Genomic DNA, 13,379 nt, shown 5'->3' with positions numbered 1-13,379 from the left:
AGGATGGGAAGTACCCACTAAAGCCCTGTGTAAATGGTAAAGAATTAAGAGCCTGGAGCTAAGGGGATGTTTTTGTGAAAAACACCCTCTAGTATGGAGTTACGGCCATGGGCTGGAGTTCCTGATGATGACATAGGAAATTTATGGTTCTATTATAAAGGAAAATTAATTATAGAAAAACAAATGACTAGAGCAGAATTCTTTGCCCGGATAGGGAGAAAACGCTGTCTCAGTTGAAGGAAACAACGAGAAAGAGCATGCAGGTACATTGTAAATATTTTCCTGGAACCATTGTAAAAGGATGCACATGCAAGAAGAAAAATAGGAACAAGTAGCTCCAAATTTTACAATTGAAATAATCATAGTACTGCTTGGCTTGGTTACTATGAAACAACCTGTGATTAATGGGAACTTGGGGAAATATTTTTATAGGACATCTAGAAACTAGGGGATGTTTGTTTTAAAAAATCTTTATAGAATATTTTCAGGTTTGATTGTGCTAAGATTGTTTGGCCACGTACCTGGTAATGTAATCAACTATGATATATAAACCTGTGATTGTAAACAATAGAGGAAGAATGAAGAATAAAGACATGAGAAAGAGAAACATGCAATGCTGATACTTTAAGAAGTGTAATAGAATTATGTCCTTTGCTGACGCTATCCATCCCTCGGGTATACCGAGACTCACTAGAGCTGGACTCTGGCAATATATGGCCTTTATTATGTTGTGGAATCTTCCTTCGATGTCTACTGTGTGGAGGGTTTTTATCATAACCTGGTGTTGAATTTTTTCAAAAGCTTTCTCTGCTTCTATTGAGATGATCACATGTGTTTTCTCTTTCAATTTTTTAATATGGTGTATCACATTGATTGATTTGCATATATTGAAGAATCCTTTTATTCCTGCAATAAACCCCACTTGATCATGGTGTATTTTCCTTTTAATGTGCTGTTGGCTTCTGTTTGCTACTATTTTGTTGAGGATTTTTGCATCTATATTCATCAGTGATATTGACCTGCAGTTTTCTTTTTTTGTGATATCTTTGTCTGGTTGTGGTATCAGTGATGGTGTCTCCATAGAATTAGTTTTGGACTTTTCCTCCCTCTGCCATATTTTGGAAGAGTTTGAGAAAGACAGATGTTAAACTCTTTAAGCCAGAAAGGACTGGCAGGACATCTTAAGTGATGAAGGAGAAAAACCTGCAACTAAGATTATTTTTTTTTTGAAATATGTGAGATCACACCATGTTTGTTTTTATATGCCTGACTTACTTCTTAAGTACTTCTCACTTCGTCGTAATTCTGCTCAACATCTCTTACTATTAGAGATGTTGACTTAACATAGTGCCCTCAAGGTGCACCCATTTTGTTACAAAAGGCAGCATTTTCCTTCTACTATGCCTGAATATATTTTTATTGTGACACATTTTTTTCCTGCCACACAAAATACTTTTCTGTGCCACATTTTCTTTTTCCATCTATTCCGCCTAAGTGTGTTGTTTTCCTGTTATGGCATTTGAGAATGATGGTGCAGTGTACATGGGATGCAGGTATCTTTATGACTCGGTGATTTTTCTTCCTCTATAAAAATATCCAAAGATTTTTTCTGGATGATTTAGTAGTTCTACATTTTTAGCTTTTTGAGGAATCTTCAAACTGTTTTCTAGAGCAGCTACACCAATCAGCTTTCCCAACAAGAATGTAGGAGGGTTCCCTTTTGTCATGCCTGCTATCTTCTCTTTTTTTTATAATAGACAATCTAATAGATATGAGGTGATATTCCACTACAGAGGTTTGGCACTTTCCTAATGTATGTTTGTTATTAGCTGCTTATCTCATATGTGTTTCTAATATTTTCTGCAATTCTGTAGATTGCCTGTTAATTCTGTTGATTCTTTCCTTTATTATATAGGAATGTTTCAGTTCAATTTCACTTCACTTAACTTTTGATTTTGTTGCCTGCTCTACTGCTGTCATAGCCAAGAAATTATTGCCAAGGCCAATCTTGAGAATTTGTTCCTTATCTTTTCTCAATGGATTTGAAACATTTTGGTCTTATCTTTAAAGCAATTTCCCCAACATTTCTGAGATACAATTGACATATAACATTGGCAGTTTTAAGGTACACAGCATGATGGTTAGATTTACATCTATGCTGTGAAATAATGTGATAATAATGTTATTTAATACTTCTATCAACTCACATGGTAACCAAATTTGTGTGTGTGCTGTAAGAACATTTAAGATCTACTTTCCGAGTAACTTTTAAACATGCAATAACGTATTGGTAACTAAGTCACTATCCTGTAATTTAGATCCCAAGAAGTTACACATTTTATAACATGAAATTTATGCTCTTTGACTATCATCTCCCTATTTCTCCGAACCTCACACCTATTAAATACGTATACACTCTTTTTTTTGAAGACCTCAGACATTTAGATTTCATAAATAAGTGGGATCACACAGTTTGTCTTTATGTCTCTGATTGTTTCACTAAGAATAATGCCTGCAAGTTGATTATATGTGGTCACAAATTGCAGGAATTTCATTATATGACTGTATAATATCCACTGTCGTAATATATACATTTCTTAATCCATTTAATCATTGATAAACGGTTAGTGACTATGCCTGGCATATTTTAGATAAATATTTACACAGTGAACATGGGAGTGCAAATATCTCTGTAAGTTAACTGATTTCATTTCTTTCAATTATGTATATTCAGAAATGGAATTGCTAGGTTATATGGTGGTATTATTTTTAGAATTTTGAGGAACATCCATATTATTTTCCATAGTGGTTGTACTAAGTTACATTACCACCAAAAGTCTGTAAGTGTTCCCTGTTTTCTACATGCTTGACTACACTTTTATGTCTTTTCTTTTTCATAATAACCACTATGAAATGCGTGAGTTGCTATCTCATTGTGGTTTTATTTTGCATTTCTCTTACTATTAAAGAGGTTGAGCAAATGTTCATGTGTCAGTTGGTCATTTGTACGTGTCGTATGGGGGGAATATATCTGCTAAGATCTTCAGCCCACCTTTTAATTAGATCATTCAACTTTTGTAAAAAAAACTAAGTCTTTTTTATGTTTCAACATTAGTCCTGTAGCTGGCATGTTGTTGGCAAATATTTTCTCCCATTCCGTAGGAGAATTCCTATACCTCCTGTTCCATTGCCTCTTCACTCTATTCAAGATTCTTTTGGTGCAGAGGCTTTTAAATTTGATGTTTTCACACATGTTGAATTTTCTTTTTGTTCCTTCTACTTTTGGTATCATATCCAAAGGAATCATTGCTGACACAAATGCCTTGGAGATTTTTTTCTGTTTAATTCTAAGGATTTTGTGATTTCTGTTCACGTTGTGTTAATTTTTGAGTCATCTAAGATGGGTGTTCAATTTTATTCTTTTCCATGTGGATATCCAGCTTTTCCAACACTACTTAGTGTAAAGTCTATTTTTACTCCATTGTTTATTCTTGTCTTCTTTGTCATGTGTTAGTTGACTGGACATGGCTGAGTTTATTTCTGGGCTCTCAGTCCTATTCTATTGGTATTTTGTCTGTTTTTATTCTAATTTCACATTATTTTGGTTACCATAACTTTGTATAATAGTTTGAAACCAGGAAGTGAGTTGCACCCAGCTTTGTTTATCTTGCTGAAAATTGTCTTGTCTATTTTCAGTGTCCTTTGTTGTTTCGTACAATTTTTAGGATTATTATTCTATTTCTGGGAATATTGCCATTGAAATGTTGATTGGGATTCCATTGAAACTATAGATAGCTTGAGGTAGCGTGAACATTTTAACAGTAATCATTCTTTCAATTTAGAAATATGGGATACTTTTCTATTTACATATATCTTCTTCAGTTTTTGTAAATGTTATATTTTTAGGTGTACAGATGATTTTGTCTCCTTGCTGAAATGTATTCCTAACATTTTATTGTTTTAGGTGCTGCGGTAAATGGAAGTGTTTTTTTTTTTTTTTTTTTTTTCTGTCAGGTATTTTCTTGTTAGTGTATAGAAATGCAACTAATTTTGTATTCTTATTTCAAATCCAACAAAATTACTGATTTCATGTATTAGTTCTAACAGTTTCATGGGGTTTTGGTGGAGTCTTTAGGATTTCCTGCATACAGAATATGTCATCTTCAAACAGAGACATTTTAAATTCTTCCTTTCCACTTTGGATCCCTTTCATTTCTTTTCCGTGCCTAATGATTCTGGCTAGGGATTCTACTATTATGATGAAGAGAAGTGGTGATAGTGAGCATTTTTTATTTGTTCCTGTCTTAGAGGAAAAGTTTTCCGCTTTTCATCATGAATATGATGTTAGCTGTGGGCTTGATAATATATGATCTTTATTACATTTAAAATGTTTCTTCTCTCCCCAGGTAGTTGAAAGCTTTAATCAAGAAAATTTAGAAAATTCTTTCAAACATTTCTTCTGCATGCTATTCGTGTCGTAAATTAAAATTTTTGATTTAAAAATGTTGGGCCTCCCTGGTGGCGCAGTGGTTGAGAGTCCGCCTGCCGATGCAGGGGATACGGGTTCGTGCCCCGGTCTGGGAGGATCCCATATGCCGCGGAGCGGCTGGGCCCGTGAGCCGTGGCCGCTGGGCCTGCGCGTCCAGAGCCTGTGCTCCGCAACGGGAGAGGCCACAGCAGTGAGAGGCCCACATACCGCAAAAAGAAAAAAAAAAAAAAAATAAAAAAAAAAAAATAAAAATGTTAACTGCCCTTGCATCACCAGGAATTATTTCACCTTAGCATGTTGAACATTTTAGTGTGTTTTTGAATTTGGTTTGCTAGAATTTTGTTGAGAATTTTTGCATCTATATGTACAAGGATATTGGCTTGTAAGTTCTGTGCTTTTTGTTTTGTTTTGTTTTGTTTTGTGTTCCCTTCTATTTCCTTATGTGGCTTTGTTAATCAAGAAAATCCTGGTTTTATAAAATGAGTTTGGAAATGTTTCCTCTTTTGTAGTTATTTGGGAGAGTTTGGGAAGGACTGGCAATAAATCTTCATTAAATGTCCAGTAGAATTCACCAGTGAAACTAACTGATCCTGGGCTTCTCTTTGTTGGGAGAGTTTTGAATAGTGCTTCAATTTCCTAAGTCATTATTTGTATGATCAAGATATTTTTTGTTTGCTTGTTTTTTGCTTCTTCATGATTGTCTTGCTATGTTTTATATAGGAGTTTTTGGAGATTTATCCATTTTTGTAACCCAGTTTTTTAGCATTCTTTATAACTATTTGTATGCTATGGTGTCAGCTGCAATTTCTCCTCTTTCAGTTAAAGTTTTATTTATTAAGCTCTTTTTTTCTCTTCGTTAGTCTTGCTAAATCTTGTCAATTTTATGATCCTTTCCAAATTCCAACACTTGGATTCATTTTTTCCTAATTATCTGATATTTGTTTTATTCATTTCCATTTGAATCTTTCTTATTTTTTTCCTTTTATTCCTGGTGCTTAATTTGTTCATTTTCCCTAGTCCTTCATGTATATGCACAAGTGGTTTATTTTAGATTATTCTTTTCTCTTTTAGAAGAATCTATGATTGCTAAAATTAATTCATCCATTGACTGATTTTTCTATATTCCAAACGTTTTGGTATGTTGTCATTTTCGTTTATCAGAAGGTAGTTTCAGATTTCCTTTTTGACTTCGTCCTTGACCCATATATATTTCCAGTGTGCGTTGTATAAGTTTACATATAAGGGATTTTTCTTTTTCTCTTGTTATTGATTTCTAGCTTCATAACATTATGATCAAAAAAGATGCTTAATGTGACTCTGATCTTCTTAAATTTGTTAATGCTTGCTTTATGTTTCAAGACAGTGTCCATTCTGGGAAATGCTCCTTCAGCACTTAAGCAGAATATGAATTTTGGTATTGTTGAATGGAAGTTTTCTATAAGTTTATTAGGTACATTCTGTTTCTTTATTAATTTTCTAATGTAGAAAGTGGGATAATACAGTCACTTACTATTATTTGTTTTATTGTTGATTTATCCTCTGAGATCTTTTTTTTTTTTTTTTTTTTTTTTTTGTGGGGTGGGGTGTATACGGGTCTCTCACTGTTGTGGCATCTCCCGCTGCAGAGCACAGGCTCCGGACGTGCAGGCTCAGCGGCCATGTCTCACGGGCCCAGCCGCTCCACGGCATGTGGGTTCTTCCCAGACCGGGGCATGAAGGCATGCCCCCTGCACGGCAGGTGGACTCTCAAGCACTGCGCCACCAGGGAAGCCCTCTATCAGATCTCTTAATGGTTGATTTAAATATATGTTTAATCCCGCAACGTTCAGTACATATATATTTACAATTATTATTTTCTCTAGATAAATTGATCCATTATCATTGTATACTGACCTTATTTATCACTTGTGACCTACTTTGACTGAAAGTCTGTATTACCTGAGATTGGGAGATCAAGTCCTGCACTTGTTTGGAAACTGTTTGGACTATCAATTTCTATTCCCTCACCTTCAGCTTATGTGTGTCCTTAATGATAAAATGGTTCTTTTAAACAGCATATTGTTTTTTTTATCATTTATATGGCAATATAATTGTTTTACACTGTTGTGTTAGTTTCTGCTGTATAGTAAAGTGAATCAGCTATAGGTATATTTCCATATCCACTCCCTCTTGCATCTCCCTCCCACCCTCCCTATCCCACCAAGCTAGGTGGTCACAAAGCACTGAACGTACCTCCCTGTGCTATGCAGCTGCTTTCCACTAGCTATCTATTTTACATTTCGTAGTGTATATATGTACAGACGACTCTCTAACTTCATGCCAGCTTACCCTTTCCACTCACTATATTCTCAAATCAATTCTCTATATCAACATCTTTATTGCTGTCCTACACCTACATTCATCAGAATGTTTTTTTAATTCCATATATATATATATATATTAGCAAAAAGTTTGTCTTTTGTTTCTTTCTGACTCATTTCACACAGTATGACAGACTCTAAGTCTATCCACCTAACTGCAAATAGCTCAATTTTTATTTCTATTTATGGCTCAGTGATATTCCATTGTATATATATGACACACCTTCTTTATCCATTCTTCTGTCAATTGATACTTAGGTGTTTACCTGTCCTGGCTATTGTAATTACACCTGTAATGAACTTTGTGGTCCATGACCCTTTTGGAATTATGCTTTTCTCGGGGTATATACAAAGAAGCGGGATTGTGGGGTCATATATTAGTTCAGGTTTTAGGTTCTTAATGACCTCCATATTGTTCACCATAGTGGCTGTAACAATTTACATTCCCACTAACAGTGCAAGAGGGTACTGTTTTCCATACACCACTTCAGAATTTAGAGTTTGTAGAATTTTGAATTTGATGGCTATTCTGACTAGTGTGAGGTGACACCTCATTGTAGTTTGATTTATATTTCTTTAATGATTCATGATATTGAGCAAACTTCTATGTGTTTTATTGCAATCTGTGTATCATCTTTGGAGAAATGTCTATTTAGGTCTTCTGCCCACTTTTGGATTGTTGTTTGTATTTTTTGGTTTAGAGCTGCATGAGCTGCTGGTAAATTTTGAAGATTAATCGTTTGTCAGTTGCTTCATTTGCAAATATTTTCTGATTCTGAGGGTTGTCATTTGGTCTTGTTTGTGGTTCCCTTTGTTGTGAAAAATGTTTTAAGTTTCATTAGTTCCCATTTGTTTAATTTTGTTTTTATTTCCATTTCTTTAGGAAGTGGGTCAAAAAGAATCTTGCCGTGATTTATGTCATAGAGTGTTCTGCCTATGTGTTCCTCTAAGTGTATGATAGTGTGGAAACTTACTTTTAGGACTCTAATCCATTTGTGTTTATTTTTGTGTATGGTGTTAGGGAGTGTTCTGATTTCATTCTTGTACATGTAGCTGTTCAGTTTTCCTAGCACATCTTGTTGAATAGGATGTATTATCTCCATTGTATATTCTTGCAAGCTTTATCAAAAAGTAGGTGACCATATGTGCATGGGTTTACCTCTGGGCTTTCTATCCTGTTCCGTTGATCTATATTTCGGTTTTTGTGCCAGTATCATACTATCTTGATTATTGTAGATTTGTAGTATAGTCTGAAATCCTGGAGCCTGATTCATCCAGCTGCGTTTTTCTTTCTCAAGAGTTCTTTTGGTATTGAGTGTCTTTTTTTGTTTCCATACACACTGTGTAATTTTTCTCCTAGTTCCCTGGAATATGCCATTGGTAATTTGATAATGATTGCATTGACTCTGTAGATTGCGTTAGGTCATATAGTCATTTTCACTATGTGGATTCCTACAACCCAAGAACATAATATATCTCTCCATCTCTTTGTATCCTCTTTCATTTCTTTCATCAGCGTCTTATAGGTTTCTGCATACAGGTCTTCTGTCTACCTTGGTATATTCGTTCCTATTCTATTTGTTGCAATGGTAAATGAGAGTGTTTCCTTAATTTCTCTTTCAGATTTTTCATCATTAGCCTATAGGAATCCCAGAGATTTCTGTGCATTAAATTTGTATCCTGCTACTTTCCCAAAATCATTGATTAGCGCTAGGCATTTTCTGGTAACATCTTTAGGATTCTCTCTGTGTAGTATCAGGTCATCTGCAAAGAGTGACAACTTTAGAGTACCTCCCAGAACTTCTACTGGCAGTGTCCTTGTCCCTATGGTGAGCCACAACAGCCCCCCGCCTCTGCAGGAGACCCTCCAACATTCGCAGGGAACTGTGGCCACGGCTGCCTTACCGGAGAGCGGGTCTTCCCTTGCCTTGCGAGCCCTGGGGTGGGGCTCACTTTACGCCTGGTGTGGGGTTGGTGTGATCAGCTTCGCAGTCTGGAAGGCTTTAGGAGTTCACAGTATAAAAGACTTTCGAAGTAAAATGCAATCAATATTTCCAGCAATTCCCAAGAACTCTGAATCGGCTGTTGAATGGGAGGAAGCATTGAAATCCAAATGAGATGAGCATGGTGGGTGAAGTCCAGAACGATTGATACGGGAAAAGCTGACTTTGGAGATGTCACAACAGCAAAGGGACTCGATGGATTTCTCCTCAGGAACACATGCAGATTGTTGAGTGAACCTGTGGGATGGATGGCATTCAGTGTCCTCATAGGAGGCCGATAGTAATTTCTGTGTGCTGTACTTTATTACAACTGATTTGGTTATGTTCATGTGGGGGGGGTGTTGGAGGGAGGGCAACGTTTTCCCAAAGTTAGGAAGACTATTTAAAAATATATGGGTACCTTCTCGACGTGGAGGAAATCCCAGGGGAAATACTTTTATGCCTGTAACAGTTGGAACCAAGTTTTTTACTTGAAAAAAAATTATAACGTATGATTAAAAATCTTTATAAACAGACTCCTAACAGCAGTAGTACCTCTAAGTCTAATTAAATAAGTTTCAGCAGCCTTTCTTGTCCGTATGTGGCTGTCAGAACTCGGAGGACTTGCTCCTGTTAGGCAGACTCCAAAGTGACGGGTTAATGGGTGAATCCTGTCCATCAGGCACTGGGTGTGGCTCTCTTGTCCTGAACACAGTCTTTGATTTGTATATGCCAGTCATTTACCTGACAGCCTCACCTTAGGCCTGTAAATTCTTAGACAAGAAGCCAGTAACAGATTATGATAACTTGAAAGGATAATCATGTGAAAATGATGATATTATGGGTATAAAATGTACTTTTTTGACAAGTTGGTTCTGGGTCCCTAAACACTGACTGACAGTATATAGCTTTATTTCAGTTGTCAATATAAAAATAGTCCAATTATCACCTATCTTATCAAATATTTTTAACCAAAAAGATACCTGAGAACTCAGTCTCAGGTAAATTAAATTTTAAGAAAAGTACTTTAACATGTCAGTATGACCAGAAAATTAACCTCTGGTTGAATATCATTGTGTATTATCTTTATAATTGCTTAGGCTTTAATTAACAATCAGTTTTAAAAAGTACATTGAAATTTATCTGTTAAAATGAAACCTTTTAGTTTTAAGAAAAAAATTTATATGAGATGTCAAGTGCCTAATGTAACATTTTTCTCTGGACTGTTACCCTATTAAAGCTGCTGTATAGTTAATTAAAAAAAAAAGAGTGACAACTTTAATTCTTCTTTTCCAATTTGGATTCCTTTTATTTCCTTGTCTTCTCGGATTGCTGTGGCTGAGACATCCAAAACTATGTTGAATAAGAGTTGAGAGGGTGGGCAACCTTGCCTTGTTCCTGATCTTAGTGAAAATACTTTCAGTTGTTCACCATTGAGGACGATGTTTGCTGTGGGTTTGTCATATAAGTCCTTTATTATGTTCAGGAATCTTCCCTCTATGCCTACTATGTGGAGGGTTTTTATCATAAACTGGTGTTGATTTTTTTCGAAAGCTTTCTCTGCATCTATTGAGATGATCATATGTGTTTTCTACTTCAATTTGTTAATATGGTGTATGACATTGGTTGCTTTGCATATATTGGAGAATCCTTGTATTCCTGGAATAAATCCCACTTGATCATGGTGTATTTTCCTTTTAATATGCTGTTGGATTCTGTTTGCTACTATTTTGTTGAGAATTTTTGTATCTATATTCATCAGTAATATTGGCCTGCAGTTTTATTTATTCATTTATTTTTTTGATATTTTGTCTGCTTTTGGTATTAGTGATGGTGTCTCCATAGAATTAGTTTTTGATTTTTCCTCCCTCTGCTACATTTTGGAAGAGTTTTAGAAGGACAGGTGTTAAACACTCCAAGCCAGGAAGGACTGGCAGGACATCTTAAGTGATGAAGGAGAAAAACCTGCAACGAAGATATTTTTTTTTAAATATGTGAGATCACACTATGTTTGTTTTTATATGTCTGACTTACTTCTTAAGTGCTTCTTTCTTCGTCATACTTCTTCTCAAAATCTCTTACTATTAGAGATGTTGATTTAACATAGTGCTCTCAAGGTGCAGCCATTTTGTTACAAAAGGCAGCATTTTCCTTCTACTATGCCTGAGTATATTTTTATTGTGACACATTTTTTTCCTGCCACACAAAATACTTTTCTGTGCCACATTTTCTTTACCCATCTATTTAGCCCAAGTTTGTTGTTTCCTGTTATGGCATTTGAGAATGATGGTGCAGTGTACATGGGATGCAGGTGTCTTTATGATTTTGTGTGTTTCTTTTCTTTATAAAAATACCCAAAGAGTTTTTTTTCTGGATGATTTAGTAGTTCTAATTTTTAGCTTTTTGAGGAATCTTCAAACTGGTTTCTAGAGCGGCTATACCATTCAGCATTCCTAACAATAATGTAGGAGGGTTCCCTTTTGTCATGCCTGCTATCTTCTCTTCTTTGATAATAGACAATCTAATAGATATGAGGTGATAATCCACTACAGAGGTTTAGCACTTTCCTAATATATGTTCGTCATTAACCACTTATCAGGTATTTGTTTCTAATATTGTATGCTATTCTGTAGATTGCCTCTTAATTCTATTGATTGTTTCCTTTATTATATAGGAATGTTTCAGTTCAATTTCAATTCACTTAACTTTGGTTTTGTTGCCTGCTCTACTGCTGTCATAGCCAAGGAATTATTGCCAAGGCCAATCTCGAGAAGTTTGTTCCTTATCTTTTCTCAATGGATTTGAAACTTTTTGGTCTTATCTTTAAAGCAATTTCCCCAACACTTTTGAGATATAATTGACATATAACGTTGGTAGTTTTATGGTACACAGCATGATGATGAGATTTACATCTATGTTGAGAAATAATATGATAATAATGTTAGTTAATACTTCTATCACCTCACATGGTTACCAATTGTGTGTGTGTTCTGTAAGAAAACTGAAGATATACATTCCCAGTAACTTTTAAACATGCAATAAAGTATTGGTAACTAAGTCACTATCCTTTAATTTGGATCCCAAGAATTTACACATTTTATAACAGGAAATTTGTGCTCTTTGACAATCATCTCCCTGTTTCTCCCCACCTCACACCTATTAAATATGTATAAACTCTCTTTGTGATGAACTCACCATTTAGATTTCATAAATAAGTGGGACCACACAGTTTGTCTTAATGTCTGATTGTTTCACTAAGCATAATGCCTGCAAGTTGATTTCATGTGGTCACAAATTGCGGGAATTTCTTTATATGACTGTATAATACCCATTGTTGTAACATACATTTCTTAAGCCTTTTTATCATTGATAAACAGTTAGTGACAATGCCTTACACATTTTAGATAAATATTTATACAGTGAACATGGGAGTGCAAATATCTCTGTAAGTTAACTGATTTCATTTCCTTCAAATATGTGTATTCAGAAATGGAATTGCTAGGTTATATGGTGGTATTATTTTTAGTATTTTGAGGAACATCCGTATCATTTTCCATAGTGGTTGTACTAAGTTACATTCCCACCAAAAGTCTGTAAGTGTTCCCTGTGTTTTACATGTTTGACTACACTTTTCTCTCTTTTCCTTTTCATAAAAACCACCAGGAAATGTGTGAGTTGATATCCCATTGTGGTTTTATTTTGCATTTCTCTTACTATTACAGATATTGAGCCAATATTCATGTGTTGCTTGGTCATTTGTATGTCTCCTGTGGGGGGAATATATCTGCTAACATCTTCAGTCCACGTTTTAATTAGATTTTTCGCTTTTTTTTAACTGAGAGTGTTTATGTTTCTACATTCTCCTGTAGCTTGCATGCTGTTGGCAAATATTTTCTCCCATTTCACAGGACAATTCCTATGTCTCCTGTTCAGTGCCTCTTCACTGTTCAAGTTTCTTTTAGTGCAGAGGCTTTTAAATTTAATGTTTTCACACATGTTGAATTTTCTTTTAGTTCCTTCTACTTTTGGTATCATATCCAAAAGAATCATTGCTGAGACAAATGTCTTGGAGATTTTTTTTCTGTTTAATTCTAGGGATTTTGTGATTTCTGCTCATGTTGTTTTAATTTTTGAATCGTCTAAGATGCATGTTCAATTTTATTGTTTTCCATGTGGATATCCAGTTTTTCCAACACCACTCAGTGTAAAGCCTATTTTTACTCCATTATTTATTCTTGTCATCCTTGTCAAATGTTAGTTGACTGGACATGGCTGAGTTTATTTCTGTGCTCTCAGTCCTATTCTATTGGTCTATTGTCTGTTTTTATGCTAGTCTCACACTATTTTGATTTCCGTAACTTTGTATTATGGTTTGAAACCACGAAGTGAGTTTCATCCAGCTTTGTTTATCTTGCTGGAAATTGCTTTGTCTATTTTCAGGGTCCTTTCTTGTTTTGTACAATTTTTAGGACTGTTATTCTATTCTAGGAAAATTGCCATTGAAAAGTTGATTGGGATTCCATTGAAACTATAGACAGCTTGAGGTAG

At 35.1% G+C, this 13,379-nt stretch overlaps 1 pseudogene across 1 annotated transcript in view; it reads left to right on the top strand.

The window, feature by feature from the left end:
• Positions 1 to 13,379, top strand: part of LOC308609656 (ubiquitin-like modifier-activating enzyme 1) — a 44,639-nt pseudogene that overhangs the window by 2,302 nt on the left and 28,958 nt on the right. The window contains exon 2 of the transcript in view: positions 8,709 to 8,883. The product of the transcript in view is annotated as a ubiquitin-like modifier-activating enzyme 1 (transcript). The remainder of the gene's footprint in view (positions 1 to 8,708; positions 8,884 to 13,379) is intronic.

Source organism: Mesoplodon bidens (assembly GCF_964165515.1).
Source record: "Mesoplodon bidens genome assembly, chromosome: Y".
Classification (NCBI taxonomy): domain Eukaryota; kingdom Metazoa; phylum Chordata; class Mammalia; order Artiodactyla; family Ziphiidae; genus Mesoplodon; species Mesoplodon bidens.
Note: the sequence above shows the minus strand (reverse complement) of the source record. Positions and strands in the feature narration are given on the sequence as shown.